Below are 15,370 nucleotides of genomic sequence, written 5' to 3' on the forward strand. Positions count from 1 at the left end.
TAGTTCGTTCTTCCAGGGGTGTAGATAATCTTTGCATCGTATTTGCTGATTTCGCCTATCCATCTTGTTCTTCTCCTTCCAGGTATCCTTTCTGTTTTGAGATTAGTGAGAGGTTGGTGGTCGGTAACAATAGTGAAGGTATTGCCCATGAGGATGTGGTTGAAAGCGGCAAGGGCATCAATCACAGCAAGGGCTTCCTTTTCTGTTGTCCCATAGTTCATCTGTGAATTAGTGAACTTTCTGCTGTGTAAAGCGGCCGGTCTTGCCGTTTCATGGGAGGCTCCTTGTCCAACCCATGCTCCAACTCCAACATCCGATGCATCAGTAATCAGCCATATTGGTTCTGGTTTGGTGTAGTCAATAGGTTGTATAACGTTGGCGTTTTTTATCAATTCCTCGATGTTGGTAAAGGCTGGTCATGAGTGTGGGTCCAGACAAATTCTGCATTGCCGGTAAGATCTGTGAGCGGCACTGTCACAGTGGCATGGTGTGGTAGGAACTGGGCAATATAGTTGACTAGTCCTAGGAATTGCATGAGTTCCTTTTGATTCCGGGGTGTCGACCATTCCGTTAAATAGGATATTTTTCCAGGGGCTGCATGTATTCCTTCATCATCTATAACATGTCCTAGAATATTGAGTTTGTCGGCAAACAGGATTGATTTGTTTCTGCTAGCGTAGAATTTAGCTTCCCTAAGTTTGGTACAAACCAAACCTATATGGTAGGCGTGTTCGGTTGTGGTGTTCAAGAAGATGAGAATATCATCAATATAGACCCAAACAAAATGGTGGAGGTATTCGCTTAGGAGGTTTTCCATAATTCGCATAAAGGTGGCGGGCGCATTCATATCACCATGTAACATAACTCGGCTAATGAAACTTCCGAAGGATGTTTTGAAACTGTTGTAGTGTTCGCTTTCTGGATCTAACCTTGTTTGGAAGTAGGCATCGCTTAGGTCAATCTTACTTCGGAATCTAGCCCGTCCAACTGCATTTAGGATCTGGGTTTGGTGTTGGGATAGCCGAGCTGTCCATAACCGTGTTTTCATTTCGTAGCTTGAGATCAACCAAGGGGCGGATTCTTTTGCCATCTGCTTTGGGTTGAACAAACATAGGAGCGGCACCTGGGACTTCTGCCTGGTAGATGACTCCTCTTCTTTGTTGTTGGTTGATCCAATCACAAAGTGGGCTTTTGTATGCGTCAGGAATAGAGTAGGCGGGTTGGTTCTTGAGATTGGAGGGGTCTCGGATGCGGATGTGGTGGTTCACCTCTCTCATAGGCGGTAGTTCTTCGGGTATTTGATCAGGGAAAACATCTGAGTATTCATCCAACAGTCTTTGGGTAGTTGCTTCACAGACTGCGGCTCGGTACTCTCCGCTTATTGGCTTGCGTGAGACTCTGACCTTCTGATTTGGGAAATCGATGGTTGATTCCCCACACCTGATTATAGCTTTGTAGCTGTTCAGGAATCGCATGCCTATTAGGGCCTCGTATTTGGCTAGGTTTCCAATCAGCATTTCCTGGGGGGTAGTGCAGCAGAACCAAGTCGAATAGTCGCAGAACAGGTTTTATCGCTTGTGGATCGTGATCCCTTTACTGCCATATTGACTGGTATGGGTTGGTTAAGGTCTCGGGTTGGGATTCCATGGACAGAGACAAAGGCATTACTGATCATATCTCTTCCAATTGCGCCAGTGTCGAATAGGACTCCAGCCCTTCTGCTATTGATCAGGATCGTACCTTCCAGAGCGGTGTGTGCTTTGAATGTAGCCGGAGGTCCAACACTGTTGCATTCCACATCGATATATCCGATATGGATTTCTTCATATTCACAGTATTGGGCGTTATCGCTTTCAACATTGTTGGCCGACGCCTCTTGCTTAATTGCCTTTCCTTTTCCTTTCTTTGTAGGACAGTTCTTTGCCATGTGTCCTGTTTTTCCACATTCACAACATTCTCCTTTTTGCCATCTCGATTCTTTGGAAGATTTTGTTTTCTTCTTGAAAACCCGTAGGGTATCCTCTTCAGAGCTACTGGAGGCGTTGTGTCGTGGTTGGCTGTTCCTACTAAAGGATGTCTGTGTTTTGTAGGCCTTGGTCTCATGGAGAATGGCGTCCTTTCGTTCTGCTCTTGGAATTATTACCGCAATATCATCACCGTTTTCCTTGAGTGGTTCTACTTCTCGCCGGAGGGTGGGGTGCATGGTGTGGTAGAATCGTCGCTTCAGGATGTATTTGGAGATACTTCCTCTCTCCATCCTGTCCTTATGCATCATTAGGTCCGTAGCCACATCCTTGATTCGCTTGACATGCGTTCCGTTAACTTGCTGGAGCTGGTTGAATTTGTTATATAGGAGGTCGTTGGTTATAGAGGATTGGAATCGTCCTTTCAGGTAATTGAGAACTGTAGTTCCTCTTAATCTTACATTCCCGCCGAAATCATTATAGCATTGGTGGTATGTGTCGGTTGCCTTTCCTTCACAGAATGATCCAATGATAACTCCAGTTGTAGGGTCTTCCACATCTTTTCCTTGTAAGAGTAGGAAGTGTGAGAGTTCTGTTGCCCATTGGTCAAAGGCTTCAGGTTTGAGGTCTTTTCCTTCTCCTCTGAACTTCGCTGGGAGGTGGAGTTTAAACTTAGGGGGTTCAAATACTGCGGGTACCTCCTCTTCTTCAGGCCTTGCCCGAGATTTCCCTCCTCCAGAAGGCCCTCCTCCTGTGCTAGCCATATCTGATTCGCTACTAGATTCGGAGTCGTTTGGAGGTTCAAAGGAAGGCCTCTTTGCTGGGGTAAAGGGGAATTCTCCTGGAGGTTGTGTATCTTCTGTGTTTGCAGGATGGCCCAGCTCATTAGCAGAGCGCCGGGGTTGTTTCTTTCTTTTAAGGTCTTGCCGTGGGATTTGCTTCCCACTCCTGGTTGTCAAAGACTCTATCTTGGGTTGGAGATGAAGCCGAATGTGCTGTGATTCTGCCGCTTCTCTCCGCTAGCATTCTGAGGTGGATATCGATAGGTTGATCAGGCCTAAATCCGGGGACAGGTTCTTAACCACTTGCTGAGGTTAAAAAAATGTAACATGTTCGCAAGGTGCTAATCACGTTATCGGTAAGGAATACGATAGTTGGCAGGTGGCCTGCTCTTCCGGAGAGGAGGCGAGAGCTGAGAACTAAAGGAGGCTTCGAGGGTGTACTGAGAAATAAGGAAGTAACCGTTCAACCAATTATATTGAAATACTGTCTGTCGAAGTCTGCCCTTTATATCATAGAAACAGGCAGTCTTTAAATACACAAATCTGTTCATGTCTTAACAGAAACGAAACTAATCCAAAGGTATCAATCGATACACTTTGGTAAAACTCCTTTTGGTATCAAAGCGATACTTAAAACAAAACATAAAATAAAACCAAGTATCAAATGATACTTAAAACTAACCAAGTATCAAAGCGATACTTAAAACAAAACATAAACAAACCAAGTATCAAACGATACTTAAAACTAACCAAGTATCAAAGCGATACTTAAAACAAAACATAAAACAAACCAAGTATCAAACGATACTTAAAACTAACCAAGTATCAAAGCAATACTTAAAACAAAACATAAAACAAACCTAGTATCAAACGATACTTAAAACAAAACATAAAACAAACCAATTACCAAGTACCTGTACCGGTTACAAATGGTAAAAAGGCTCGAGTCCAATTTGACACTGGTGCAATCGGAAGAGATATGATCAGTAATGCCTTTGTCTCTGTCCATAGACTCCTAACTCGAGACCTTAGCCAACCCATAGCTGTCAATATGGCCGTAAAGGGATCATGGTCCACAGGTCATAAAATCTGTAGTGCGATTATTCGACTTCGTTCTGTAGTCCTACCCCCCCAGGAAATGCTGGTTGGAAATCTAGCCAAATACGATGCCCTAATGGGTATGCCATTCCTGAATCGCCACAAAGCTATAATCAGGTGTGGGGAATCAACCATCGATTTCCCTGATCAGAAGGTCAGAGTCTCATGCAAGCCAACAAGCGGAGAGTACCGAGCCGCAGTCTGTGAAGCAACTGCCCAACGACTATTGGATGAATACTCTGATGTTTTCCCTGATCAAATACCCGAAGAACTACCGCCTATGAGAGAGGTGAACTACCACATTCGCCTCCAAGACCCCTCTAACCTAAAAAACCAACCCTCCTATTCTATTCCTGATGCATACAAAAGCCCACTTTGTGATTGGATCAACCAACAACAAAGAAGAGGAGTCATCTACCAGGCAGAAGCCCCAGGTGCCGCTCCTATGTTTGTTCAACCCAAAGCAGAGGGCAAAAGAATCCGCCCCTTGGTTGACCTCAAGCTATGGAATGAAAACACAGTTATGGACAGCTCGGCTATCCCAAACCAAACCCAGATCCTACATGCAGTTGGACGGGCTAGATTCCGAAGTAAGATTGGCCTAAGCGATGCCTACTTCCAAACAAGGTTTGATCCAGAAAGCGAACGCTGCAATAGTTTTAAAACACCCTTCGGAAATTTCATTAGCCGAGTTATGTTACAAGGTGATATGAATGCGCCTGCCACCTTTACGTAAATTATGGAAAACCTCCGGAGCAAATACCTCCACCATTTTGTTTGGGTCTACATTGATGATATTCTTATCCTCTCGAACACTAAAATAGAACACGCCTACCATATAGGTTTGGTTTATACCAAACTTAGGGAAGCTAAATTCTACGCTAGCAGAAACAAATCAATCCTGTTTGCCGATAAACTCGATATCCTAGGACATGTTATAGATGATGAAGGAATACATGCAGCCCGTGGAAAAATAGCCTATTTAACGGAATGGTCGACACCCCAGAATCAAAAGGAACTCAGGCAATTCCTAGGACTAGTCAACTATATTGCCCAGTTCCTACCATACCATGCCACTGTGACAGCGCCCCTCACAGACCTTACCGGCAATGCAGAATTTGTCTGGACCCACACTCATGACCCAGCCTTCACCAGCGTAAAGGAGTTGATCAAAAACGCTAACGTTATTCAACCTATAGACTATAGTAAACCAGAACTGATATGGCTGATTACTGATGCATCGGATGATGGAGTTGGAGTATGGGTTGGGCAAGGGGCCTCCCATGAAACGGCAAGACCGGCGACATTACACAGCAGGAAGTTCACTAATTCACAGATGAACTATGGAACAACAGACAAGGAAGCCCTTGCTGTGATTGATGCTCTTGCCGCCTTCAACTACATCCTGATGGACAATACCTTCACCATTGTCACCGACCACCAACCCCTCACCAATCTCAAAACGGAAAGAATACCTGGAAGGAGAAGAACAAGATAGATAGGCGAAATCAGCAAATACGATGCAAAAATCATCTATACCCCTGGAAGAACGAACTATTTTGCTGATGCTCTCTCCCGCCTATAGGAGAATCAAGACCTCGCAGACCCTCCTCTTGTTCACGACCACACAAGACAAAGCGAGGACAGCCCTGACGACACCTCCTATGAACAAGAACCATCGATAGCTACCGCCAGCTCTGCCACTCTCTCCAATCCTTTCTCTTACACCATGTACAGTGCTGCCGGAACAGAACGAGGAAAGGACATTGATGAAGAATGGAAAGACAATTGCACGCTCTGCAGCACACCTCCTCACAAACTTGAACAAAGCAGACTCCACTGGTCCCACTGTTATCATGACACCTGCCCTTTTCACCAGACTGAGATTAAGTCCGGCAACAGATACCAGCGACCGTACTATATGCCTGCTGATGATTCCAAAAACACCAGCCTCGACACCGCAGAAGGGGCAGAAGAGATGATCGATGAAGATGAATCGACCCAACCTCCTCATACCCTTAATCCTGTTCTAATATGATACCAAGGTCTTGAAGAACTCGAACAAGCAGCAGCCTATGTGGATGCGATATCGTATTTACACCCTCCACAGTCAGCCCCGCCATCCTCTCCTCCCATTACTGACTCACGACCACTATATAGTGAACCCCTACGAGTTTACAACAATGAAACCATTGTCTCGCTCATACCCCCTACAATTCCGGAGCATCGTTGACAACTCTATGAAACCTTTGAGGAAGAAGAAGCTCCAATCGAACCAACAAGAGGATCCCTCATTGAGGATGAACGAGATGTTAGATCAACCACAGAAGAATTAACCTCCTCTTTCCAAAGCCAAATGATAGCAGGATATCGCCATGACCCGATTTACTTCAAAGCCATGGATAGCTCCAGGCATGGAGATCTTGCTCCATACAACATATCTAACGGAATGGTCTATACCAGCACCCGTTATGGTGAACATTGTCTATACATTCCAAAAGGCCACATGTTCAACGGAATGACTATTAGGGAATATGTCATCTCCGAAATCCACAACAAAGGACACCATGGTGGGGACCGCAACCTCCAATATGCCTCAGAATATGTTTACTGGCCTGAAATGCGAAAGGACTTCCGCGATTTTGTCAAGCAATGTGAACTTTGCCAGGCAAATAAGGAGCGAACACAGCTACCTGAAGGGAAAGCACAGACCCTCTACCTACCATGTGAAATATTCGAATCCTATGCCATCGACTTCGCAGGACCTTTCAACAAGTCGGCAGGATATGATACCATCTTGGTAGCTGTTGATTGATTCTCTGGATACACATGGCTCATACCAATGAACGTTACCGATTCCTCCAAAGACACCTGGAATAACCTCCAACAATACCTGTTTACCCCCCATGGGTACCCCTTATCTATTGTCAGTGATGCTGATCCCCACATTACCGCCAGATTCTGGAAGCAAACCTTGACCTCCCTTGGAATAAACCACATTATGGCTGCCCCTGAACACCATTAGACTAATGGCCAAGCAGAACGAAAAATCTGCGAGGTTAAGACCGGAATTAGGAACATGATCAATGAACGACAAACCAACTGGGAACCAGCCCTTGTTGAGCTAGCAGCATATATCAATGCCGGATTTTCAGACACCTTGGGAATGTCTCCATACAAGGCAATCTTCAGCCGCCAATATCCTCTCCTACCTACAACCCTATTCAAGAACTCCTGAGTCCCTACCTCCGATGACCGCTTAAACCGCCACCAAGCGATTCGGAATGATGCCTTCCAAGTTGTTAAAGCTGCCCGATTCCGAAGCACCACTACTGCTCAGAAACGACGACGCAAACATGTCCCTCTTCCGCCAGGAGATATGCTCATGGTACATGGAAACATGTTCATTACCAATGTTGGACGCAGCAAGAAATTGCAACCCCGGTGGCGAGGACCTTTCAAGGTCTTATCCTTTGACGAACATACAGAAAACTACGAGGTCCAGATGGATGGACGCATGTATCGCCGCAATACTGCAGTCTTTCACCGCACATCTGTCAAGTGATTCCATCCAAATGACGACTCTAAGTTGCCTGGAAGAACACACTCTCGGCCTGCACCTATCATCATCGATAAGACAGATGAATGGGAAGTTGAAGAAATCAGAGACTACCGCCTTTAGCATGGAAATGATCAGTTCCTAGTCAAATGGAAAGGATATCCAGGGAGCGAAAACAGTTGGGAACCACTGGAAGGACTAGAGCACGCTATGGATATGGTGAACGGATGGTGGAAAGACAATATGCTAAACGAATCCCTCCCCCCAATGATCAACTACATCACCATGTGCTGGACACCCACGATGCCAGACACTGAGCGATGGCATGCAGAACTCGAAGCTAGAGATGGATTTTGGGCGCCATACCTTGGGTCAGAATTCGAAAGCAGCGATGAGGAAAATCATGCTATGGAGCAGGCTCTCGACAACCTCATCTAGTCACCAATCACCATCCGAATACCATAACGATGTCAAACTATGTGGAAGTCAATTTGAGGCTGCGACAACAGATTGTTGGACTGTTGTTGAACCGCGATGTTATCCAACTTGAAGACTACTTCGAAATCCTCTGGATAGACTACTGTCCTGATTGCAACCATGCTTGGGTTGATGTACAGCGCGAATCTGGTATTCGTGATTACTGTGATTTACCTTTCTTTGAGTCTCAATGTTTTCTTAGGATTTCTTCTTGCCCCTGGTGCGACACCTATGACGAAGAATTTTTGGCGGAAACTGAAGCCATGTGTTTCTCAGAATCTGCTTTTGATGATTATTAGGTTTTGTTTATTTAAACAGTTGTTTTGTTTGGGGGAATGTAACTGGTACGGATACTTGATTTGTTTTAAGTATTGTTTGATACTTGGTTTTGTTTTATGTTTTGTTTTAAGTATCGCTTTGATACTTAAGGAGTTTTACCAAAGTGTATCGATTGATACCTTTGATTAGTTTCGTTCATGTTAAGACATGAACAGATTTGTGTATTTCAAGACCGTCTGTTTCTACGATAGAAAAGGCAGACTTCGACAAACAGTATTTCAATATACTTGGTTGAACGGTTACTTCTTTGTTTCTCAGTACACCCTCGGAGCCTTCTTTAGTTCTCAGTTCTCGCCTCCTCTCTGGAAGAGCAGGTCACCTGCCAACTATCGTATCCTTTACCGATAACATGACTAGCATCTTGCGAACAAGTTACACTTGGAAAGCATCTCCTCTATTTTGACATTGAGCTCAGCCATAACCTCTCTCTATATCCTTTGTTTATATCTACTCACAGTATACTTACTCTGGTAAACAAGCTTTAGGAGGACTACTATGAGAAACCTCTCAGTTGAGGATACCCAAATCCTGTTTCCCATTATAGAAAGACTAAGAAGAGAGATTTTATTGTGTGGTGTAACTGGTACAGGTACTCAGTTCTTAGTTTTGTTTTATGTTTTGTTTTAAGTATCATTTGATACTTGGTTTTGTTTTATGTTTTGTTTTAAGTATTTCTTTGATACTTAATTAGTTTTACCTAAGTGTATCGATTGATACCTTAGATTAGTTTCGTTCACGCTAGACCTGAACAGATTTGTATATTTAAAGGCCGCCTGATTCCACGATGGAAAAGGCAGACTTCAACAGATAGTATTTCAATATACTTGGTTGAACGGTTTCTTTCTTGTTCCTCAGTACATCCTCAAAGCCTCCTTTAGTTCTCAGCTCTTGCCTTCTCTCTGGTAGAGCAGGCCACCTGCCAACTATTGTATCTTTACCGATAATGTGACTAGCACCTTGCGAACACCTTACATCAGCAGACAGTATTTCAATATACTTGATTGAATGGTTACGTCTTTAAGTTTTCTCTGAACAGCTTTTAAAGCCTCCTTTAGTTTGTAGCTCTTGCTTTCTCTCTGGAAGAGCAGGCTACCTGTCAACTATTATATTCAGAAACGTAACTAGCAACTGACAAATATGTTATACCAGATAAGATTTTACTTGTTAAGTAAAATACTATAGTAAAAGTGTATTGGCGAATATCATTATTTTTAAAAATACAACTGTGTTTTTATTTTAGCTTATAAACTATTTTCAGGAAATGGGATAGTATTTATTTATTAGTATATGCCAAATGGGGTCTTATTTTTTCATAATACTATTTTATATGTTATTACTTATTAAAGCTTTAAACTTGTAGAAATTTAAGCTGGAAAATACTTCTACTACATATGCTTAGCTAACAGTAAAGACCTTATTTACTAAAGAAATTTCAACTACATTTAAATACTATTCTTTATTTTTCATTAATTATTATAATAAAAGTCTAGTTTAGAGGATATGTTATTTGTACTGAATCACTAGTTATATGGTAATAATACAGAATTTAATTGTTAGAAATAGGTGCAGAACAAATATTATATTTACCTGATATATCTTCTTAACTGCAAAGAATTAGATTTTGTATATTGCTTATTACTATAAGCAATAGTTGAGTTTAATAATATCTTTTTTGTAGATTGTAATGTAAAAATCAAGTTTATAATTGTTTAAAGAGCAATATTGCTGGCTCGGATAGTCAGAAAAAGTGCAACCAGTATAGGTACTTAGTTGAGTTTATTGCATCTTTGATTACAGTATTATTCAATACTTAGTTTGTTTTGCCTTTGATTACCATATCCCTCTTGACACTGAGTTGTTTTGTATTTTATTTAGTATTGCTTTTGATACTAAAGAATCATTTTACTTGTTAGTTTCATTCATGCTAAATATGAAAGAATTTATATATTTAAAGACTACCTGTTTCTTTGATGGAAAAGGCAGACTTCAATAAATTGTATATTTCAATATACTTGGTTGAACAGTTACTTCTCTAGTTTTTCAAGTCCATCTCTTTAAAGCCACTTTTAGTTTAACAGTCTTGACTAGTCTCTCCAGGAGAGATATTTAACTATTTAACTATTGTGATCTGATTATACTTAAAACCTAGTAAACATATTACAAATAGCTTGAAATTAAATATTAAGTTTTGTTAGGTCTTCTCTTTAGCTCCATAGAATCAGAATTAGTAAGTAGTCTTTTAAAGTATGTAATAGTTGACTTTAATGAACACATATATTCTACATAATAGTATAGTACCTTAACAAGTAAGTTTAAGAGTCAATGTTACAGTGCTGACATATTGTCTTGACATGATGTGGCTGTCTTGGCATGTTTAGTCACCTGGTTGTGCTTTTCTAATCCCACTGTTCTTACTACATGTGAGATATAATATCCATGGTATCATTTGTTAAGATTACCAATTACGACTATACCATTCAGTCATACCAATAAACCAAGACTGGCATAAATATGAGTTATATGATAGTAGAAGAGGACTCCCTACAGAGTTTGTTTATGATAGATAATATGTTGTTCTCCACTTCCACAACTCCAACTTGTACATTTCATCCTATGTGTCTGATGATCTAAAGTAATGAGGTGGGAATAAGAATAAGCAAAATTTCAAAGCAAAATACAGTGTACTATATATTATTTCTAGCACAATTCACTCGCCCATTTCACGACATTTTGAGGTGTTCCTTGTGTTAAGTTGTAAATTCATGTTAATCTGGCAGGCACTCTGGAAGAGTGCCCTAAGTTGCGTGCGAGCGAGCGAGCGGCGGGGGGTTGTGACTGGGGGATACAGCCTTGGCACGAGTACCCGCCCATGAGGAGCATCTTCCCTGTGAGCAGGATATCCTCTTAACCAAGTGAAAATCTTTCCCAGCAGGGTGGAACCTATCTTTTTATGCATACCCTCCTTTCTATCTCCTAGGTTTAGCTGTTTATGGGTTATTCCCAATCGGGTTCATGCAGTGACTGCTCTCAAAAGTGCTTGTGGGAGCCCACAGGCCAAGAGGGGCAAAATGTTATCAAACATGTTTTCAAAACCTTCCTTCCTTCCAATTTCGTTCATCCTCAACTTCGAGAAGGAGGTCCACGAATACTCACAACGACACCACCACAACGGAAACTGATCTGAATCCTTTTCTTCTCTCCATTCTCTCTGCTCTCCTGGGCCTGTGCGAACCTGTCGGCCAAAGTTCAATCGAAGTCGCACGAGCGAAGCCTAAAAACCTCCTGTTTTCCAAGTCACAGCGTCAACTGCCTGCCTTTTCTGGGAGCTAGTGAACCTTCCTCTTCATATTTTCCACTCCACGGACCAGGTTTTACCCTTTCCATACCTTGGCACCTGGATGCTATAGAATCGTTAGGAGCACTATCACTAATCACCAAAATCTCCTCGAGACGGCAAGAGCATAACACCAGAACCAGCTTTACAAGTCTATTGTACCTGACTGACATACCAAAATCTCGGACACACTCTAGCCGGTTAAATCATTTGGACGGCAGAGGAAAGCCAGGATTTATTGCAAGGCGGGGAGTAAAACACTGTGAAATTATGGATCGCACTGAAAGAAGAAGTCGTGTCCAGCCCGATAAGCCAGACAATGGCCACCAAACACCACTCAATTGGGCTGCACAGGAGGGACATCATGAAGTTGTCAAGATATTATTGGAGTCGAAGTATGTCGACCCTGACAGTCCAGGAAGATACGGCCGAACGCCACTCTTTGAAGCTAGCTACCGAGGGCATACTGAAATTGTGAGATTGCTTTTGCAAAGGAACGATGTCAACCCTGACAAGCCAGACAATTATGGTCGTACACCGCTCGGGACATCCGTCTGCGGAGAGCATGATGAAATCGTGAGGCTATTCCTCAAACGGAAAGAGGTTGACCCTAACAGGAGAGACATATTGGGCCGAACAGCACTCTGGAGGGCCGCCCACGGAGGATCTGAGGAGATCGTGAGATTGCTCTTGCGAGAGAAGGAGGTCCACCTCGATAGTCAAGATGTACGTGCCCGGAGCCCTCTATTTGTGGCCGTTGAGAGTGGGCATGAGGGGGTGGCGAGGTTGCTGCTCGAACAGGAAGATGTCAACCCCAACCTATCAGCCAACGACAACCAAACACCTCTCACAGTCGCTGTCCGCGATGGCGATGAGAGACTTACAGAGTTGCTACTGAAACGGGAAGATATCAACCCCAACCTACTAGGAGTTGAGGGGCAAACGCCTTTGTTTTTGGCCCTCCGCGCCCAACATGCGAGGGTGTTGGAATTACTCTTGGGGAGGCAAGATGTCAACCTTAACTTCCGAGGCTACGATGGCCACACACCACTCAGCTTTGCTGCCTCTGCCGGTGATGAGGGAATCGTCAAGCTGCTATTGGGACGGGGGGATATCGACCTCGACATGCCAAGTGCTGACGGTATAACACCACTCACTTGGGCTATCTATTGCAGGCATTGGGGGGTTTTGAACTTAATATTTGAAAGGAAAAGTAGGAGAGCAGGGCCACAAACCCAGTGAGGGTTCAGTTGTTTTCTAATGCAGTTGTGGGGGTTATCTCTTTTTTTATCTACACAGACTGGGTTATTTATTAGTTACAACGCAACATGGTGGTTACTTATCCTAGGCGATAAGTACGATACAATTCTCGAAAACAAAAACAGACGGGGGGTATATGCAGTTAGAGGTAGTAGTGTGAAACCGATCAAAGTGTCTGTAGATAGACAAAAAGGGCTCCAATTCCCAGTCCATAAAATAAATATCTCTTCTCAAATATTTTCCACAACAACTCATAATTGTGAAGTATTAAAGTTCAAACGGAGGAAAAAGGAAAAATCATAAGTGCTAGTTCCGCATCTACCCTTACAATTTACTATCTCCGTCTTGTCACGAATACCCCTGCAAATAGTGGCATTAGAGCTAGATAGGTTTATCCGGCTAGGTGGAAAAATAAAAATAAAAATATTCTTTTTGGTAGCTGCCCAATAGTAAAGTTTTAATTTGTACAGTCTTAAATTCTTGAGTCAAATCCTTTGTAATTCTACAAATAATTCTACAAATTTCATCTCATCTCTGAAGCGTGTTTTTAAAATTGTCAGTGATCCCAAGCCGCCGGTCAGTCCGGCTTTGAGTACGGCAGGACTGACCCAGGCTTTTTCAGGGACGGCCGAGCCGGACTGTAGGAAAGCGGCTTTTCCAAACCAAACCCGGGGCCGGCCTCGGTCACCTGCAGGCCGATGTTTCAAGAAATTACTTGTTTTTCATTACTAATAAATATTTTGTTATTCAACAGGATTATTTTTTTTACAAGGTCACCCGGTCAATACATGTTCACCTAAACTAGTTAGAGTTGTTTGAAGAATGGAATAGAGTGTTTTGAGGTTGGACAGTATATTTGGGTATCATGGTGCTTCATCCGGGGATGACATAGATTTGTCTTAAGCGAGATATAGCGCCGGGGGGGGGCGTGTTGCCACTATTATCCTATTTAGAGTGATTTAAAATGGAAAGGCCTGCAGGCCGTCGATATTTGTGGATATCTTCAGGTTACCTGGGCATCTGGCGGTTTTGACCTGCGTTGCGTCAAGACTCGACCCGGCGGTTGCCTGGATGCCGCCGGGCTTTGGCGGCCACTGAGAATTTCGACCGGACTGACCCAGGCTTTTCAAAACCAAGGCCGGACTAACCGGACTGCCGACCTGTGACCCGGAATGGTCCGGACTGGCCGCTCGGGATTACTGACAATTGTTTATTCCCTCAGTGTCCATGGCACTTTCTCCTATTTTCATAGAATGGTGTTGTGTAGAATATTGTTTTTCTTAGTTTGTGTCTACTACGACCGGAGTTTTTATGTAGGAAGGTGCCTAGCGACAGATTTCATCCAGTTCGGGTGCCCATCCATATACTTATATCGACTCCGGACAATGTCCTAGAATATATAGATAGATGTTATATGCTAGACATGCTAAATATATATATTAATTTTCTTCGTCAGAGCTAACCCTGGAGATATCTTAGGGCCTGTTTGGCAACGACCGTTCCGTTCAGTTTGCGACCGTTCCCCATACAAAAATGGTCGTCCTTCCTTTTCGAAATGGTGGTTTTGTATGTGTGAACGGAACGGTCGACCCGCCCTCCGTTCCCGCCAAACAGGCCCTTATCTACAGAGATAGCAGAGATATGATTTCTTGAGAACATTGAATTATGGCGTCACTGTATATAAGTCTGGCTGCTAAACAACCTCTATTACCTGACTCAACCAGAAAGTGATAACCTATGATCTGAAGACAGGTATAATACAAGGAACATATTTATTACATAAGAGGGGGTTAGAATTTTTTTGAAATTCTATCCAGTTCAAAAACACAAAAGGTCCGAAGAGAATAAAAGTGTATCTCCTACTAATATATCCACAAAAGGTTCCTCTATGGAGTGGAACCCGCTTGTTTTCTGGGTGTGAGATCGATTATTAATTCATTCAAGCTACTCCTGAGATTGGAACTACGTTCCTTTAGTGGTATTATACGCTAAATGAAAAAATAAACTCATCCATTTTCCGTATGGCACTACGGTCTCATGATTCCCGATACAAGTACGGAAAACGGCGTTAAAACCAGTCACTATGGGCTGAATTACCACAATAAATAAGCTTTGAAGAAGAGGAATGAGTTCTCGCTTGCTCGCGGGAACGACGGGGGAGCATAGATCGTGTACCGCATCTCGATACCATAACCCATCGATTGCGGTAAAATATCTTGTGCTTCGTTCACAGGATATCTGCGGATATTACAGTATCAGCCCGCATGGGTTTGGTCTGGCAGGTGAAGGGAAGTGCGGGGCTGGCTCCTGGGATTCAGCCCTTGCAAAGGGCTTAGACTACGATACGGTATACCGTGCAGGAACGCACTTGCACTTCTCGGTGCCTTTTGCCCCTTGGTATTATACTCGAGTACTAGTACTGAGCTAAGGGGCCTTCAGTAGATGTGAGCTTCAGGAGATTTTAGTACAGTGAGGCTCAAAATCTGGTGTGTGGATTTTTGAGATATCATATCCTTAGCTATTTACTTAAGTTAGAGGACAGTGTGGGGTTTGTTTG

The sequence above is a fragment of the Tuber melanosporum genome (genome assembly GCF_000151645.1).
Source record: "Tuber melanosporum whole genome shotgun sequence assembly, scaffold_32, strain Mel28".
NCBI lineage: Eukaryota > Fungi > Ascomycota > Pezizomycetes > Pezizales > Tuberaceae > Tuber > Tuber melanosporum.